A 14,652-nucleotide genomic window follows, 5' to 3' on the forward strand; every position below is an offset into this window, starting at 1 on the left:
CCCTCCTCCTCTGGGGGGGTTGACCCTTGCTCTCCATCTACCTCAAAAGGGTTGTCTTGTAGGGTGTTGCCATTGCTGGTACCTGGTTTGTGGCTACCCGGTAGGGTACTCCCATGGATTGTTTGCAGTTGCTCTTGTTGCCCTGAGGTAAAGGCTCCTCTTCCTGTGGGCCTCAGATGCTGCTACCACTCCAGAAGTTGCCTCTAAATTGTAGTGCCCCCATCGCTTTAGCTGTATCATTGTCCTTTTTGATTTGTTGTAAGGACTCGTCCACTTCTTGGCCAAACAAGGCCTCTCCAATGAAGGTCTTGTTAATTATGGAGGCCTGCACTTCATGTTTGAAGCTGGATATCTTCAGCCATGCATGCCTTCTGAGTGTTGTCCCAGTGCACATTTGCCTGCTAGCTGTGTCGGTGGCGTTCAGAGCAGATTTTAAGCATGCATTGGTGATGGTTTTTCCCTCCTGTATAATAGCATTTACTCTTTTCTTCTCTCCTTCTGGGAGTTTTTTCATGAGTTTCTCAATTTCTTCCCACTGCTGGAGGCTGTATCTGTTTAAAAGGGCGTTGGAGTTGGCTATACGCCATTGTGTTGCTTCTTCTCTTTCCATCTTCCTCCCCACCATGTCCAGTCTTTTGCTCCCGCTTTCTGGAGGCAGCCTTGTGGAGGAGTATGCATTGCTCCTCCTCCTTACTGTTGTGACAATGAAGGAGTCCACCACTGTGTTCCCCTGAATGTATTTGGGGTCCTTTGGAGAGGGTTTGCACTTCTTTTCCACCCTTGGTGTAACTCCTTTGGCTGCCGCAGGTTCCCTGAAGGCCTCCTTACCTTGGTCCAGAATGCTGGATATCATGGGTAGGTATAGGTTCCCCTTGCTTGAAGGCATGCAGGTTTCCAGTAGGAAGCATGAGTCCCCTTCTTTCAGGGGTACTCCATATGTGCCTGCTGCCCTCTTCACCAGGTTGTTGTAGCATGTGATGTCATTGGGGGCGATTGCTTCAAGGGGTAGCTGTCGAACGCCTCTTCTGGGCTCTCTGTTTCGAGGTCATTCCAATTGTCCTTGAAACTCACTGCAGCCCCCTTTGGGAAATCAAGGGCGGTTTCTTCCTCTTCAGCATCCACTGCCGTCGAGGCAATGGGGGGTTTGGAGGAAGTTCAAAATTGTCTTTGTGTGTCTTCGAATCCTTTCCTCGCAGGAGCGCTGCCATTTCAGCCTCCAGACGACACCTCTTTTTCTCAACCTTCGATGCTTTTGCTACATCTCGTTCCGTTGACAGTGGTTTTTTTTGTTATATATATATTCCCCTGATGACTTTCAGGTCTCTTTCCCTGAGTGAGGTCTCGCCTGTTTTGGTGGCCTGCCCTCTTCAGTATCCCTGGTCTGGTGTCCGTAGGGTTCTCTTGATTGTGTCTGGCTCTTGATCATCATTTTCTTGGATTCAGGCTGCCTTGTGGTATTTTTTCTCTGTTTTTTCTCCTCTGAGCCTTTCAGTGGCTTCTGTACCTTTTTCGGTTCTCTTTTCGACATTCTTTGTAGTCTTCTAGGAAACATTTTTCTCTGCGTCCTCCATGAAGAGTTCGCCGTCTGACCCCCTAAACCTCCCTCCCCGCCCCAATTTCGATTTCAGCGCTCCTTCCATGTTGCTGGATTGGCCTAGCTCTTTCAGAGACTCGTGGTCCTTTTGGTTCAGCATTGCTGCGCTGTGTTCCTCCCTCTGCTTTTGGCACGCTTTGAGTGTTTTTGGGGACAAATGTGGCACAAGCCTTGCAGCCCTCGTCTCTGTGACCTCTTAGGAGGCAGAGGTTGCAGACCTTGTGTGGGTCGCGCTGGGCAAACCTATGGTGGCAGTTCAGGCAGAATTTAAAGGGGGTATTTTCCATGGCGCTCCTTCCTTGCTTCCAGACCCAACGGCAGAAAAAATAATCTGAAGATGACTCCCGAAGCACAGGAACTTCCGGGGCGCAGTCTGATGTCATGCGGACATGACACCAAATAGTGGACGACGATGCCAAAGAAGATTAAAAAAAAAAAAAAAGAGACAGTTCCGGACCCAACCACTAGATGGCGGAATGATGCACAGCATGTGAATCCAGAAAAGGTTCATGCTGCAAAAGATCAAAGTACTCACTTTTGAGGTCACACTGGCTCCAAGAATGTTCAGTAAGCACCTGGCAGTGGTGGTGACTGCCCAGCTGCAAAGTGCAGGTGCACTCATTTCTTCCTCTGCCTTAACGACTGGCTGATCAACAGTGGTTGCAGGCAGCAATGCCTAGCCAACCATCAAGCAGCAATCTCACTGCTCCACAGCTTGGAGATCACCATAAATGCCATCAAGTCCCAACTTCAACCTCAAAAAATATCCAGCCCTTTCTAGGATCTGTGCTAAACAGTGACACAGGCGAAGTCTACCTCAACCAAATAGAGTGTTGGTATTACAACAACTTGCTACCTTTTTCGCAACAGTGTCACCCACTCAGTGTAAGAAGCGTGATATGCCACCTAGGGATGGTGGCCTCTTCCACCTCCATAGTACCCCATGCAAGGCTCCAAATGCACACTATTTAAGAATGCCTCACAAAGAAATGGTCAGTCGGAGGGTCATTAGGAACACCTAGTGTTGGTAAAGACCAGGACTCACTGCTCTCTGCATTGGAGGATTAGGAACAACCTGTTGCAGGGAGGACCTATCTCAGATTCTTACAGACTGGGGTTTTTATCTCAGTTCCATGACTGAGCAGGGAATGTTGGCCCCTCCGCATGTGGGTTGTTAAATCAATTAACTAGAACTGTTGGCCACACCCTTTTAAGCCACATTCTTGGTCATTTGATGCTCATCCTCGTGGCCCCCACTTGGGCCAGGCAGCCCAGGTATTCCATGCTTCTGAAAATAAAATGTACATCATCTACTAAAAGAAGTTGCCGCTCTGACCAGACATCATCATACCAAGAGAAGGGCAGATCAGACACTCGAACCCCAGACAGTCCAACCTAGTAATCTGGCACCTGATGTGTTTAAATTTCTAAATCTCCCCTAGGAACGCATGACTATTCTGTGGGAAGCATGTAGGCTCACTACATAGGCCTGCTACAAGGCAAAGTGGAAAATTGTTGTCCACTATAGTGTTTCCAAAACCCTGGCCTCTCTAAAGGTTAATGTCCCAGGACATTATCTGCCTTCTACATGCACCTCACCTACGTCTTCACTTAGCTGCTGTAGCAGCTTACATGCAAAAACGTGGAACATTCACCCCTCTTTAGAACCCAGTGGCAAGACTTTTACAGACGGTCTTAAGAGTGTCATACTGCCGCTAATCACTCATGCCCCTGTGTGGAATCTTAATGTAGTCGTCTTAAGGCTCATGTGGCCCCCTTTGAACTTTTACACTAATGCCTCTTGTTGAATGTAGCCTTCCTAGTGGCCACAACTTTCAACAGATGCATTATTGAACTGCAAGCACTCACCTTATAATAATCAATCATTCAGTTTCACAGAAAATCTCCTTTTCATCCCAGTCAGACTAAAATTTCCCAGTGTTGTTTCTGCAACCACATTCAGTAGTGGAAAGAGACCTAAACACCTGAAATGTTAAAAGAGATCTAAGCTAACAGTCCTATCTGTACCCTCCCCACCCCTCAGGGACATTCCACTCTAATTTCATTCATTAATAACATCCCAAGGTATGCAAACATATAATTTGCTTCGATGAAATGTGAACAAAAATACCAGGAATTGATTTCTGCTCAAGTGCTGGCACCTTATATACTCTAATGTTGTCACACCCTGGGTATTAATAGCTGCTGCTGAGACCACATTCGACCACATTACCACGCTCCAGCTATTGCTGTGGAAAAAGTTTCTGGATCCAGTTTGGCAGTTAAAGGATATTAAGGAGAGGACTCTGTTGGAAGATGTGCCACCAGAAATGCATTTATCGAATGTAACTTTATCATTAGTTCCATCTTTTGCACTAATTCTAGACAAGTGTGCCTAGCAACACTCACAAACGTTTAATGCCAGGCTCGCTACAAAGGGAAGGTAGTCCCTTTCCCACAAAAAACCTAGACTCCATACAAAGTTTAAATCCACTGTAACAAATACAAATTTTCCCCAGGAGTCCACGAATTTGGCATTATTTGTGTCCATGTTCATACGACCCATCCAGCTTCCCTCCCCCACCATCCAAAAATATTTTCACATGTTAGAGGAGAATGAACCATCTGGGTGGGTACCATTTTTTTGTTTCCAGAAAAGAATAATGGTCTTTTCATTGATCACAAGGGTATTTTCCCCATCATAGGATGTAGGCAATACATCTTAGTCTCCAGAAGAGAGTAGTGTAATTGATATCTTGGTCTGGCTTAGGACACTTCGGTGCCGTGGTTTCGCTTTCACCAAAGAAAGTTTAATCTAATTCCTTATCTGAAATTGTATTTCATTAGACTAGTGTTTGACACATCAGTCAGAATGGTTTGTCCCTCCCCCATTAAATGTGCATTAGCCTTAAAACAGACTGTTTATCAATTCAGTTAATGACGTGCAGTTTGATACATTTTTGACACCGCTGGATTATTCCATCCTCTTAGTTCCTCTTGTAAGCTGAATGAGTTCCCCGTAATCTGTGAGGCTGATTTCTTGGCCTTATCTGCTATTACTCAGCCTGAGAACCTGGTTTCTGAATGAGCTAGTTTGTGCATGATTGGCCATTTGGCTACGTAGCTTTCTTAATTGGACACAGGCTAAACAAAAAAATCAATTATAAGCATCCCTACATATTGTTCTGTCTTTTATGACACACCTCTGTGATACAGGGATCTTTTTAGGTTCCTGTAAACACAATATTTTTTGCCTTTAGAGCTGGTCTCAGCAGGCAGGTAGAAATGTTTTATTTAAAACATCTGGGCAGTTACAAGATCTTAAGAGGGGATGCTTTGTTTAAATCCCCTGATCAGAGATCTAGCTCCAAAATGGTATCTGAACGTAGTCTGTTCTAATGCACATGTCTTTGAAACCGATCTGTCCTTGCCACCTTGATTGGTTTACCAGTAAAACAGCAGGTTCAAGAACATCAGACACTTTCTTCCAAAGATCATGGGACTGCTTTTCATAGGTATAGACTTGGCCCATTTTGCAGGGTCCTCCCCAAACTTTTTGCCTTCCTCCTATTTTTCTCACCTCTTTTTGTTGGCTCTAGGACTATGGGCACTTTATCATTGCTGACCAGTGCTAAAGTACATGTGCTCTCCCTTCTAACCTTATACCAAGGGCCTGTAAATTAAATGCTACTAGTGGGCCTCCAGCACAGCTTGCGCCACCCACAGAAGCAGCCTATCAGACCGGTCTCATTACCTGCCACTGCGGAGCCTGCATGTGCAATTTACTGCCACATTGACTTGGCAAGTCCAACTACTTGCCAAGGCCTAAACTCCCTTTTTACTACACCTACATCACCCCTAAGGTAGGCCCTAGATAGCCCTATGGGCAGGGTGCTGTGTATGTAAAAGGTAGGATATATGTTTTTATGTTCTACGTGTCCTAGTAGTGACTAACAGCCTATTCAGTTTCTCACTGTGTGCGCTGCTCCTCTCATTGGATTGCATGGGAAATGCCCTAACATATGTCTAAGTGGTATTGTCTGATCTATGAGGAGTGGCGTAGGCATGTTTGGTATGGTTGGAATTGTAGTGAGAAATGCTGCATACTGGTGTAGGTCGATTTTTTATTGCCATTATAGAAGTGCCACTTTCAGAAAGTGAGCATTTCTCTATGATTATGGCTCTGGTGTTTTGCAGCTTGACTCCAGTCCACGTCTGCGGCAGAGTGACAGCAGGGCTTTGTGTACACTTCTCAGACAGCCAGTACACAGGAAGGGTGGAGATGTAACAGGATTGCATCTGCATACTGAATGGTCTTCCTGGGCTGGGAGAGGCAGGGCACACTTACATTTGTATAGGCTGTGTCCTGCCCTCAATCAAAGGGCTCGTTCACCCCCTACTGATGTCTGGAGTCAGTGCTGGTGGAGAAGAGGGCATTCCTGGAACCCGTTAGTGCTGGTTAGATACACCCTGCTTTGTGGAAGCTGAGGAATAATGATTATAAGTACAGGGGGTTGTCGCCCACATTTTGAGAGGAATGCTGGACTGTGCAAAAGGACTTAACTGGGCTGCCCTTCTGTGGTTGTCATGCCACATGCTGCTGCTGGGTGGCATAAAGGACTCCTCTGATTGCTTTTTCGCTTGCTGCCCTGCTGCCACCCGGTCCCCTGGTTCTGGTCTAATTGGACACTGATGTGGAACTGTCAGGAGGAACCGCCATCATTTCCCCTGTTGTGCTGGCCTCCCTGCCTCTGGTGGGCCCCACTTTTGTGCCTCTGAAGGAGCCCAGGGCAGAGAGGACATTGCTTACGGCTCCTTGGCCTTTTTCCTACCACTAGCGCATTGTGAGCTCTGTACAGTGGGACTCTGCTGATGCCTCTATAGCGTGTGATGACTGCTAATGTATGGACACCCTTTGCAGCTGCCCAAAGCTTTAGAGTCCGCGTGTGAAGAGCGCTTTATTTTTGCCCCAGGAGCGTTCCAGCGTGAAGAGCGCTTTTGGATGGAAATCCTGCTGGCTTGGGGTGGGGAGGCGAGGAAGTGCCCGTGTCACCCTGTGTGGGACCCCCCCACTCCCTGTCCAACGTGGGAGAGGTGAAGATGAGCCGCCGGCTGTGAATTCCTTGGCACAGGCGATGTGTGCTCTCTGAGGCGCCCCCGGGGCACAGACAGGCACCTGCTTTGGTGGTCTCACTGCCGCAACCCGGATGAACCCTGAGGCAAAGCACTGCGGCTCTCTTGCTAGTCCCAGGAATCTGCCACACCCCTGCTGACCTAAGAACCAGTCAGACCTGAGACAAGTGCTGTGCCTTCACCCTTGGGCCCCTGGGAGACTGACTGGGGAGCCCGAAACGGAAGGAGTCGCTGGGCCGTCCCCCAGCAGTTAGAAGTGGTGCTGCATGCCCGCGGGCCACCCAATCTGGTGAGTGGGGATTCCTGATAGCGTGAAGGACCTAGGGAGCCCCCCCGGCAATGCCAGAGGTATTAGCCCACCCTGTTGCCCTTTTTCCCCTCAACCTGAGGTTGCCATCCCGCAGGGTGGGCCTTGATATCCAAGGATCAGCCCACAATGTTTTTGGGCAGTATTACAGCTGGCAGGACGGGAGGACCTTGACCGAGGTCCCGTGCCCGCCCGGCTGCCCTTGATTACCACATTGCCACTAAGTGGAGCACGGGAGCTCCTAGAGTGGGACCTGTGCACCATGGATTACTGTATTTTCTGTGATAGGAGCACCATAGATGGATGAAATGTTGCGACTCGACCCCTAGTATAGAAACAGCGCAGATGTGCAATGCCCTGCAGATAGACGGGCTTGTGGATGACCCATGTAAACTCGCCGCTCAGGATGGTACTCCTACGCCCATTATGTAGGCTGCTCCCCCCTAAAGGGTTTCTGCCCTCATTGGTACTGCATTGCTTCTCTTTTATGACCAGTGTGACGTTCTGACAACTGCTTGTGTAGCAGGGTATTAATGATACGTGTCTTGTTTGGTCTAATGATATATGTGCAATACAGTTTATTTGTATATAACTTGTAGCATTTTCTGTGTGGTGTATTTATTGTATTACATGTGTTGTGTATTGGCTTTACACATTGCCTCTGGGATAAGCCTCACTGCTCATGCCAAGCTACCAAGGGGGTGAGCAGGGGTTATCATTGGTGTGTAGCTTTCTCGCCCTGACTAGAGTGGTGGCACTGCCTGGCTGAAGTGTCTACCAATAGGGTACCAGGAACCCCATTCTAACAATAGGGATATAGTTGCCCTTCGTAAGATGTCGTTTGTTGATTTATTGCATCTTAACAGAATGTAATTGTACTAAGAAATAATTTTACAGTCTCCACCATGTGTGATCCTTAACTGAGAGAACTGAATGTCTCCAGAACCTTGAAATCATACCTGGAAAGAAAAAAGTGCATCTGAATTTTAGTGCTTTTCCCCCACGCAGTAAAGCTGCAAAGGCTACGGAAGCATATGTCTACATCCTATGAAATTAAGGGAGTGTAGCCTCCTCAGAAACTTAGTACTAATTCACTGAAAACAAAGGCATGGTATATGACTTTTTAAAGGCTAAACTCCAGAGGACCATTCTAGGACAGCAACTTGGTCCACAGCTTTTGTTTTTGTATTATCTAGGATGCATCTTTGAGGTTTTGCACAATCCTTCTGCATGAAGCCTAGTTGGGCATATACAGTCCCCCCTTTACAGCATTTTTGTACTGTGAAATCAGTTTGCAATTTAGTTGTGAGAGCAGTATAAATAAAAGGTATGTGGGAACAAGTGTAAGAAGTTGGTTGGGACTCTTAGTGATCCATGGGTAGAAAGCAAGGATAAAGTGTGCAAGAAACACTACCAGTGTTACCTTTGCAAACATTAATGTGCCTGCATCTTTTTTAAAAGCTTTTGTAGTCTTCCCTGCAGCACAGGCATTTTTCAAGGACTGGTTACTGTAGAAGGAAGTGGATTTATTTTTTTCTGTACCATACCTACTCTGAAATATAATTTTGTATATGTCCACCATGGTCCGTGCTTATTCACAAGAATGTCGAACCGCAGAAGTACACTGTTCATTGTGCAGTAAACACATCAGGCATACTTTTTGTAATTGAGTGTCACTTTACCTCTAGATGTGTACAAATTTCACTGGAACTGAACCTTACGAGAAGGAAACAGAATTTTAGTGGAACACATTTTCTTTGTCCCCTTGTTCACCAGGATTAAATGATGGTCTGCAAAGTCTACCTGTGTTCTTATGTTTGAATAGTTCTATTGTCTGTTTTCGGCAGTGGTAAAAGTGCTTTCTTAAGCCCTATATCCATGTGGCACAGAAACACATATTTCAGAACCTTTTCTAGTACAAAGAGGGCACTTCGGAGAAAAGTCCAATAACGCTGTTGTCAGGCCGACCTTTCTTTCACTGTTGCTGAATTGAAATTTTCAAAAACATCAGTTTTTACTGCTGTCAACGAGATTTGTTTCCCCAAGTCTAATGTTTTTCTGACCACTTGTGTGTTTTAGAATCTTTTTTCATGTTTTTGACAAAACATTTTTTCTCATCATGTTGGCCTGCATTTTCATGGCGTGAATCCTGTGTTCTATATTTGTTAATTTTCCTGTGGGCATTATCTGTCAAATAAGTAATGTATTTCCAGTGTTTTTGCGCTGGTGGGATGTCGAACAACTTCTAAGAAGAGGAGGAAAAAGTTGGTTGTGGAAGTCAGTTGTTTCACATAACCTAGGGGATTGTATATCATTATGAGGATAATACACAGAAGGGGACTATTTATACAGATTTTCATAAAGGTTCTGTAGGATTGTTTGTGTTCTGACTATCTGCATGCGATCGTATGCTGGAGCCACAGAGTATCAGCATTTGTGTCTGAGGACCCAGCTCTTTATTGATTTCTGAAATGAATATTTGTCTCCAAAGCCAACCCATTTAAAGGTTCAGAGGAAGAGCGTATTTGGTAACAGAAAATCTACTTTCATTGCTAACTGTGGAAAAGGTTGTTTATGTGATCCTTGAAGATTAATTGTGGTAACTTTCAAAGTAAGTGTAACTTCACAATTTCTGACACTTTAAGCAATGAGAATGTTGACTCCTGGTAAACCTCTTTCCAAACTATAATGGTGCAAGTGGGGGACCTTTAGCGCTTTTTAATTTCAGGTGGAAATATCCGCAGGGCTGTGGACATTAGCAGATGGAGAACTGCTTAAAGTTCTTACCTATAACAGAAGCTATACCATTGCAAATTACAAAATATATGTCTAATTGTTGTACATCTTGCAGTTTCACGAATGGTTGCTTTTCTAAAAGCACTTTTTCAAACTTATAGGCTGTCAATTTAAGATTTCTCCCAGTTACCCAGGTAATTGTCCTTTTGTTTCATGATGCAGTCTATTCTTAACTTCAAGACAGACTGTACTAGACCTGTATATGCGTCATTTGAGCCCTTAAAGCACCATCTATTGAAACTTAACATTATATTTAGAAGCTGCCACTCTCGAAGAAATGGTCTGAGTTGTCTAAAGTGGCATTACATCAACCTAGGTCCTACTGTGGAAATTCATACTGCTGTTCAGCCAGAAAAACTGTAATAAAAGGCTTTTTGTATGTGTATGCATCCCTTTTCTTAATTTCTAGCTGTAACAATGTCTTAAATAATACAAATGATTCCATATAGGTACACTACATATCAGATATGGTATCAACCTTAACTAAATGGGATGTAAGCAAACCTATGAAAAGAGCAGCACTTCCTCGGAGTACAGAATGCAAAGTTCCCTTTGAACTAATTGTAATTGTTCTTATGTCGAAAGCAGCTGTCTAAAATTTGATCCAGTTGGTTCTTGTAATTGGCATCTTCCATAATTTGTGCCAATGATGAGCTTCTCGTTTCAGCCATTTCACAACACAAAATTTATATTTTTATGTAGCATTTTTTATATTGTTCCATTTGCCGCTGTTTTGTTTACTTAATTCTACCTCAGTTTTGTGCCTTACCACTAGTGGAGTGTTCTTACCTTCGTACTTTGAGCCCAGAGTCAATCATAAATAAAACTGTAGCTGTTTTTCATTTTGACCTTACATTGCTGTGATATAGTTCAAGATGTGTAGTTTAACATGGTTGTACATAAAAAAAATGTTGGCACTTTTAATCACAGTATTTGTTAAAGTAAGTCTGGTAGTGACCCTTTGTACTACACATCCTTTTGAACAGCGCTCTTTATGAGCACAATTCTCCCATTGAGTGATTGTTAATAAAATGCATGAATGTAAATGAATAGAAAAGAGGTTGTTGACACATTTATCAAAATATAGCATTCTGTAATTCCATGACATCACAGTCTTAGAGTACCTGTCACTGACACTGTGTCACCAAACCAACTTTCCACTAAATTTGAAAACAGATACTGGAATTGGATAGAATTTCCTGAATATATACTTACATTTTATCAATTTTAGCTGCTTCTTATAAACTATGCAGAACACAACGTAATCAGTTTTCTTTTAACAAAATATTTCATCACAACAAATATAAATCCTGTTTGCATGAATCTGGCTTTTTACTGCAAACTGTTTTGTATACCACAAACCTTGTAATCGGTGAGTAGCCATTACAGAAATCCTTGTGTGTAAATATAAAGTTTTTATGAAGATATTTTTATATATGTATTTAAATTGTCCATTAAAATGTTCCAATTGTAAATTAGTTTTATTGTCGTGCTTCAATTGCTGCTGATGAAATGAACCTTACTAAATTAATGTTTGTGGTTTTTGTTCCTCCCAAGTGACCAGCAATTAATTTCTCAGTCCACTTCCACCATTGCCTTGTTTCTGTTTGAGGGAGAGAACGAGAAATGCCTGTGTGTACATATTTTCATAGAAACCCCGCACTAAATTGTCATTGGTCCTCCTGGCCAGCCACTCGTGGGTGTGAGGCCTCCCTTATCGTATTTACTTTGACTTCTTTGCATTTAATTTTGCTTGTTGGTCATGGGTTGGCCTAGTGCTGGAATCGAGGTGTATTTTACTGTTCTATGAAGTGTTGTTCTTTTTTCATGCTGCAACCTTGCTGGTTAGGTCCCAGTGCTGGTTAGATCCCAGTGTTGGTTAGATCCCAGTGTTTGGTGCATTGTTGTAGATTGGTGGGCATTTAATTGTTTTGGAATAAAAGATCACTTTCACAACTTTATAACTAGTTTTGTGGTCTTTCAATGTACTACATATTTGGCAACGAGTGAGCAAACTGGCTATTGTTGCTGTGTTACCAATAAGTTGTTCCTTAGCTCAAAGCAATATTGTTTCCGTGGGGGCAAGGTGTCACCCGAGCTGAGTGCAGCAGAGGCTAGAGGGACATGAGGAAGTCATCCAGAGAGGGAATTGATAACTGTGAAAAGGAACCATGTCAGGATATTAAATGGTGACCCTTGTGGAGAAAGGCATAATGTGAAGGTCAGGCAAAGCGAGACCTGATGCTGAAACTGCAGCAGGTGGCAAAGACATCACCCCATCCAGAGCAGAAAAAAGTATGAGGTTTGAGGTATGTTCATTGCATGTGGTACATGCAAAGTGTCAGTGCTGCGATGTGAACAATTCAACATATATGCCGCCATATTAGTTTCATATAGAATTAATTGAACCATGGACTGCACTGGACGTGGCGACATGTGCCATCTCAAATTTAAAAAATGGTGTATTTAGTCGGATGGACTTAAGACATAGAGAGCACACTTAAATGAGAGGAAAATAATATTGACAAGTACAAATAAAATAAGCAATCTTTGGTTGTTGAAATGATTTGCTTAGAGCTGTTGTGCATGTCATTGCAGTAACAAGGGGTCTTTTTACACTAAAAACAGCTGTGTAATGAACTGGAACTCAATATCCAGTACTTGTTCACAAATGTTTTTTGTACATTTTTAGTTATGGAAATGACCATTTTTTGTGTGGTACCACCCCAAATTTCTGCCTTGGCTGTTTCTGCTGGCTGTAGAACTCTGTGCACATTACCCCTGTGAACTAGAGGCAAGTTGCCTGTGCTCCCCCTTTCAATATGAAATTGAAGACCGCTGATTGGCATATTTATCTTCCATATCAGTATTGTAAAGAAATGGCTCCCTATTGCAGTTACCCCCCACTTTTTGCCTGATACTGCTGCTGACTTGACTGAGAAGTGTGCTGGGACCCTGCTAGCCAGGCCCCAGCACCAGTGTTCTTTCACCTAAAATGTATCATTGTCTCCACAATAGGCACAACCCTGGCACCCAGGTAAGTCCCTTGTAACTGGTACCCCTGGTACCAAGGACTGGGAGTCTGTCAAAAACGAACTCCACAGCTCCATAATGGCTACACTGAAAACTGGGAAGTTTGGTATCAAACTTCTCAGAATAATAAACCCACACTGGTGCCAGTGTTGGATTTATTAAAAAATGCACACAGAGGGCATCTTAGAGCTACCCCCTGTATTTTACCCAACTGTTGAGTGCAGGACTGACTGGTCTGTGCCAGCCTGCTGCTGAGAGACGAGTTTCTGACCCCATGCGGTGAGAGCCTTTGTGCTCTCTGAGGACAGAAACAAAGCCTGCTCTGGGTGGAGGTGCTTCACACCTCCCCCCTGCAGGACTGTAACACCTAGCAGTGAGCCTCAAAGGCTCAGGCTTCGTGTTACAAAGCCCCAGGACATTCCAGCTAGTGGAGATGCCCGCCCCCTGGACACAGCCCCCACTTTTGGCGGCAAGTCCAGAAGAGATAATGAGAAAAACAAGGAGGAGTCACTGGCCAGTCAGGACAGCCCCTAAGGCAACCTGAGCTGAAGTGACTCTGACTTTTAGAAATCCTCCATCTTGCAGATGGAGGATTACCCCCAATAGGGATAGGAATGTGACCCCCTCCCCTTGGGAGGAGGCACAAAGAGGGTGTAGCCACCCTCAGGGCTAGTAGCTATTGGCTACTGCCCTCCCTGACCTAAACACACCCCTAAATCCTGTATTTAGGGGCTCCCCTGAACCTAAGAAATCAGATTCCTGCAACTTAAGAAGAAGAGGACTGCTGAGCTGAAAAACCCTGCCGAGAAGACGGAGACACCAACTGCTTTGGCCCCAGCCCTACCGGCCTGTCTCCCTCCTTCAAAAGAAAACTGCTCCAGCGACGCTTTCCCCAGGACCAGCGACCTCTGAATCCTCAGAGGACTGCCCTGCTTCCAAAAGACCAAGAAACTCCAGAGAACAGCGGCCCTGTTCAACAAAGACTGCAACTTTGTTTCCAGAGGAGCAGATTTAAAGACCCCTGCAATCCCTGCCAGAAGCGTGAGACTTGCAACACTGCACCCGGCGACACCGACTCGACTGGTGGAGAAACAACGCTACAGGGAGGACCCCCCGGCGACTCCGAGACTGTGAGTAACCAAAGTTGTCCCCCCTGAGCCCCCCACAGCGACGCCTGCAGAGGGAATCCCGAGGCTCCCCCTGACCGCGACTGCCTGACTCTAAAATCCCGACGCCTGGAAAAGACCCTGCACCCGCAGCCCCCAGGACCTGAAGGATCGGAACTCCAGTGCAGGAGTGACCCCCAGGAGGCCCTCTCCCTTGCCCAGGTGGTGGCTACCCCGAGGAGGCCCCCCCCCCTCCCTTGCCTGCATCGCTGAAGAGACCCCTTGGTCTCCCATTGAAACCTATTGAAAACCCGACGCGTGTTTGCACACTGCACCCGGCCGCCCCGTGCTGCTGAGGGTGTACTTTCTGTGCTGACTTGTGTCCCCCCCGGTGCCCTACAAAACCCCCATGGTCTGCCCTCCGAAGACGCGGGTACTTACCTGCTGGCAGACTGGAACCGGGGCACCCCCTTCTCCATTGAAGCCTATGTGTTTTGGGCACCACTTTGAACTCTGCACCTGACCGGCCCTGAGCTGCTGGTGTGGTAACTTTGGCGTTGCTCTGAACCCCCAAAGGTGGGATACCTTGGACCCCAATTTGAACCCCGTAGGTGGTTTACTTACCTGCAAGAACTAACATTAATTTACCTCCCCCAGGAACTGTGACAATTGCACTGTGTCCA

Source organism: Pleurodeles waltl, chromosome 3_1 (assembly GCF_031143425.1).
Source record: "Pleurodeles waltl isolate 20211129_DDA chromosome 3_1, aPleWal1.hap1.20221129, whole genome shotgun sequence".
Taxonomy (NCBI): Eukaryota; Metazoa; Chordata; class Amphibia; order Caudata; family Salamandridae; genus Pleurodeles; species Pleurodeles waltl.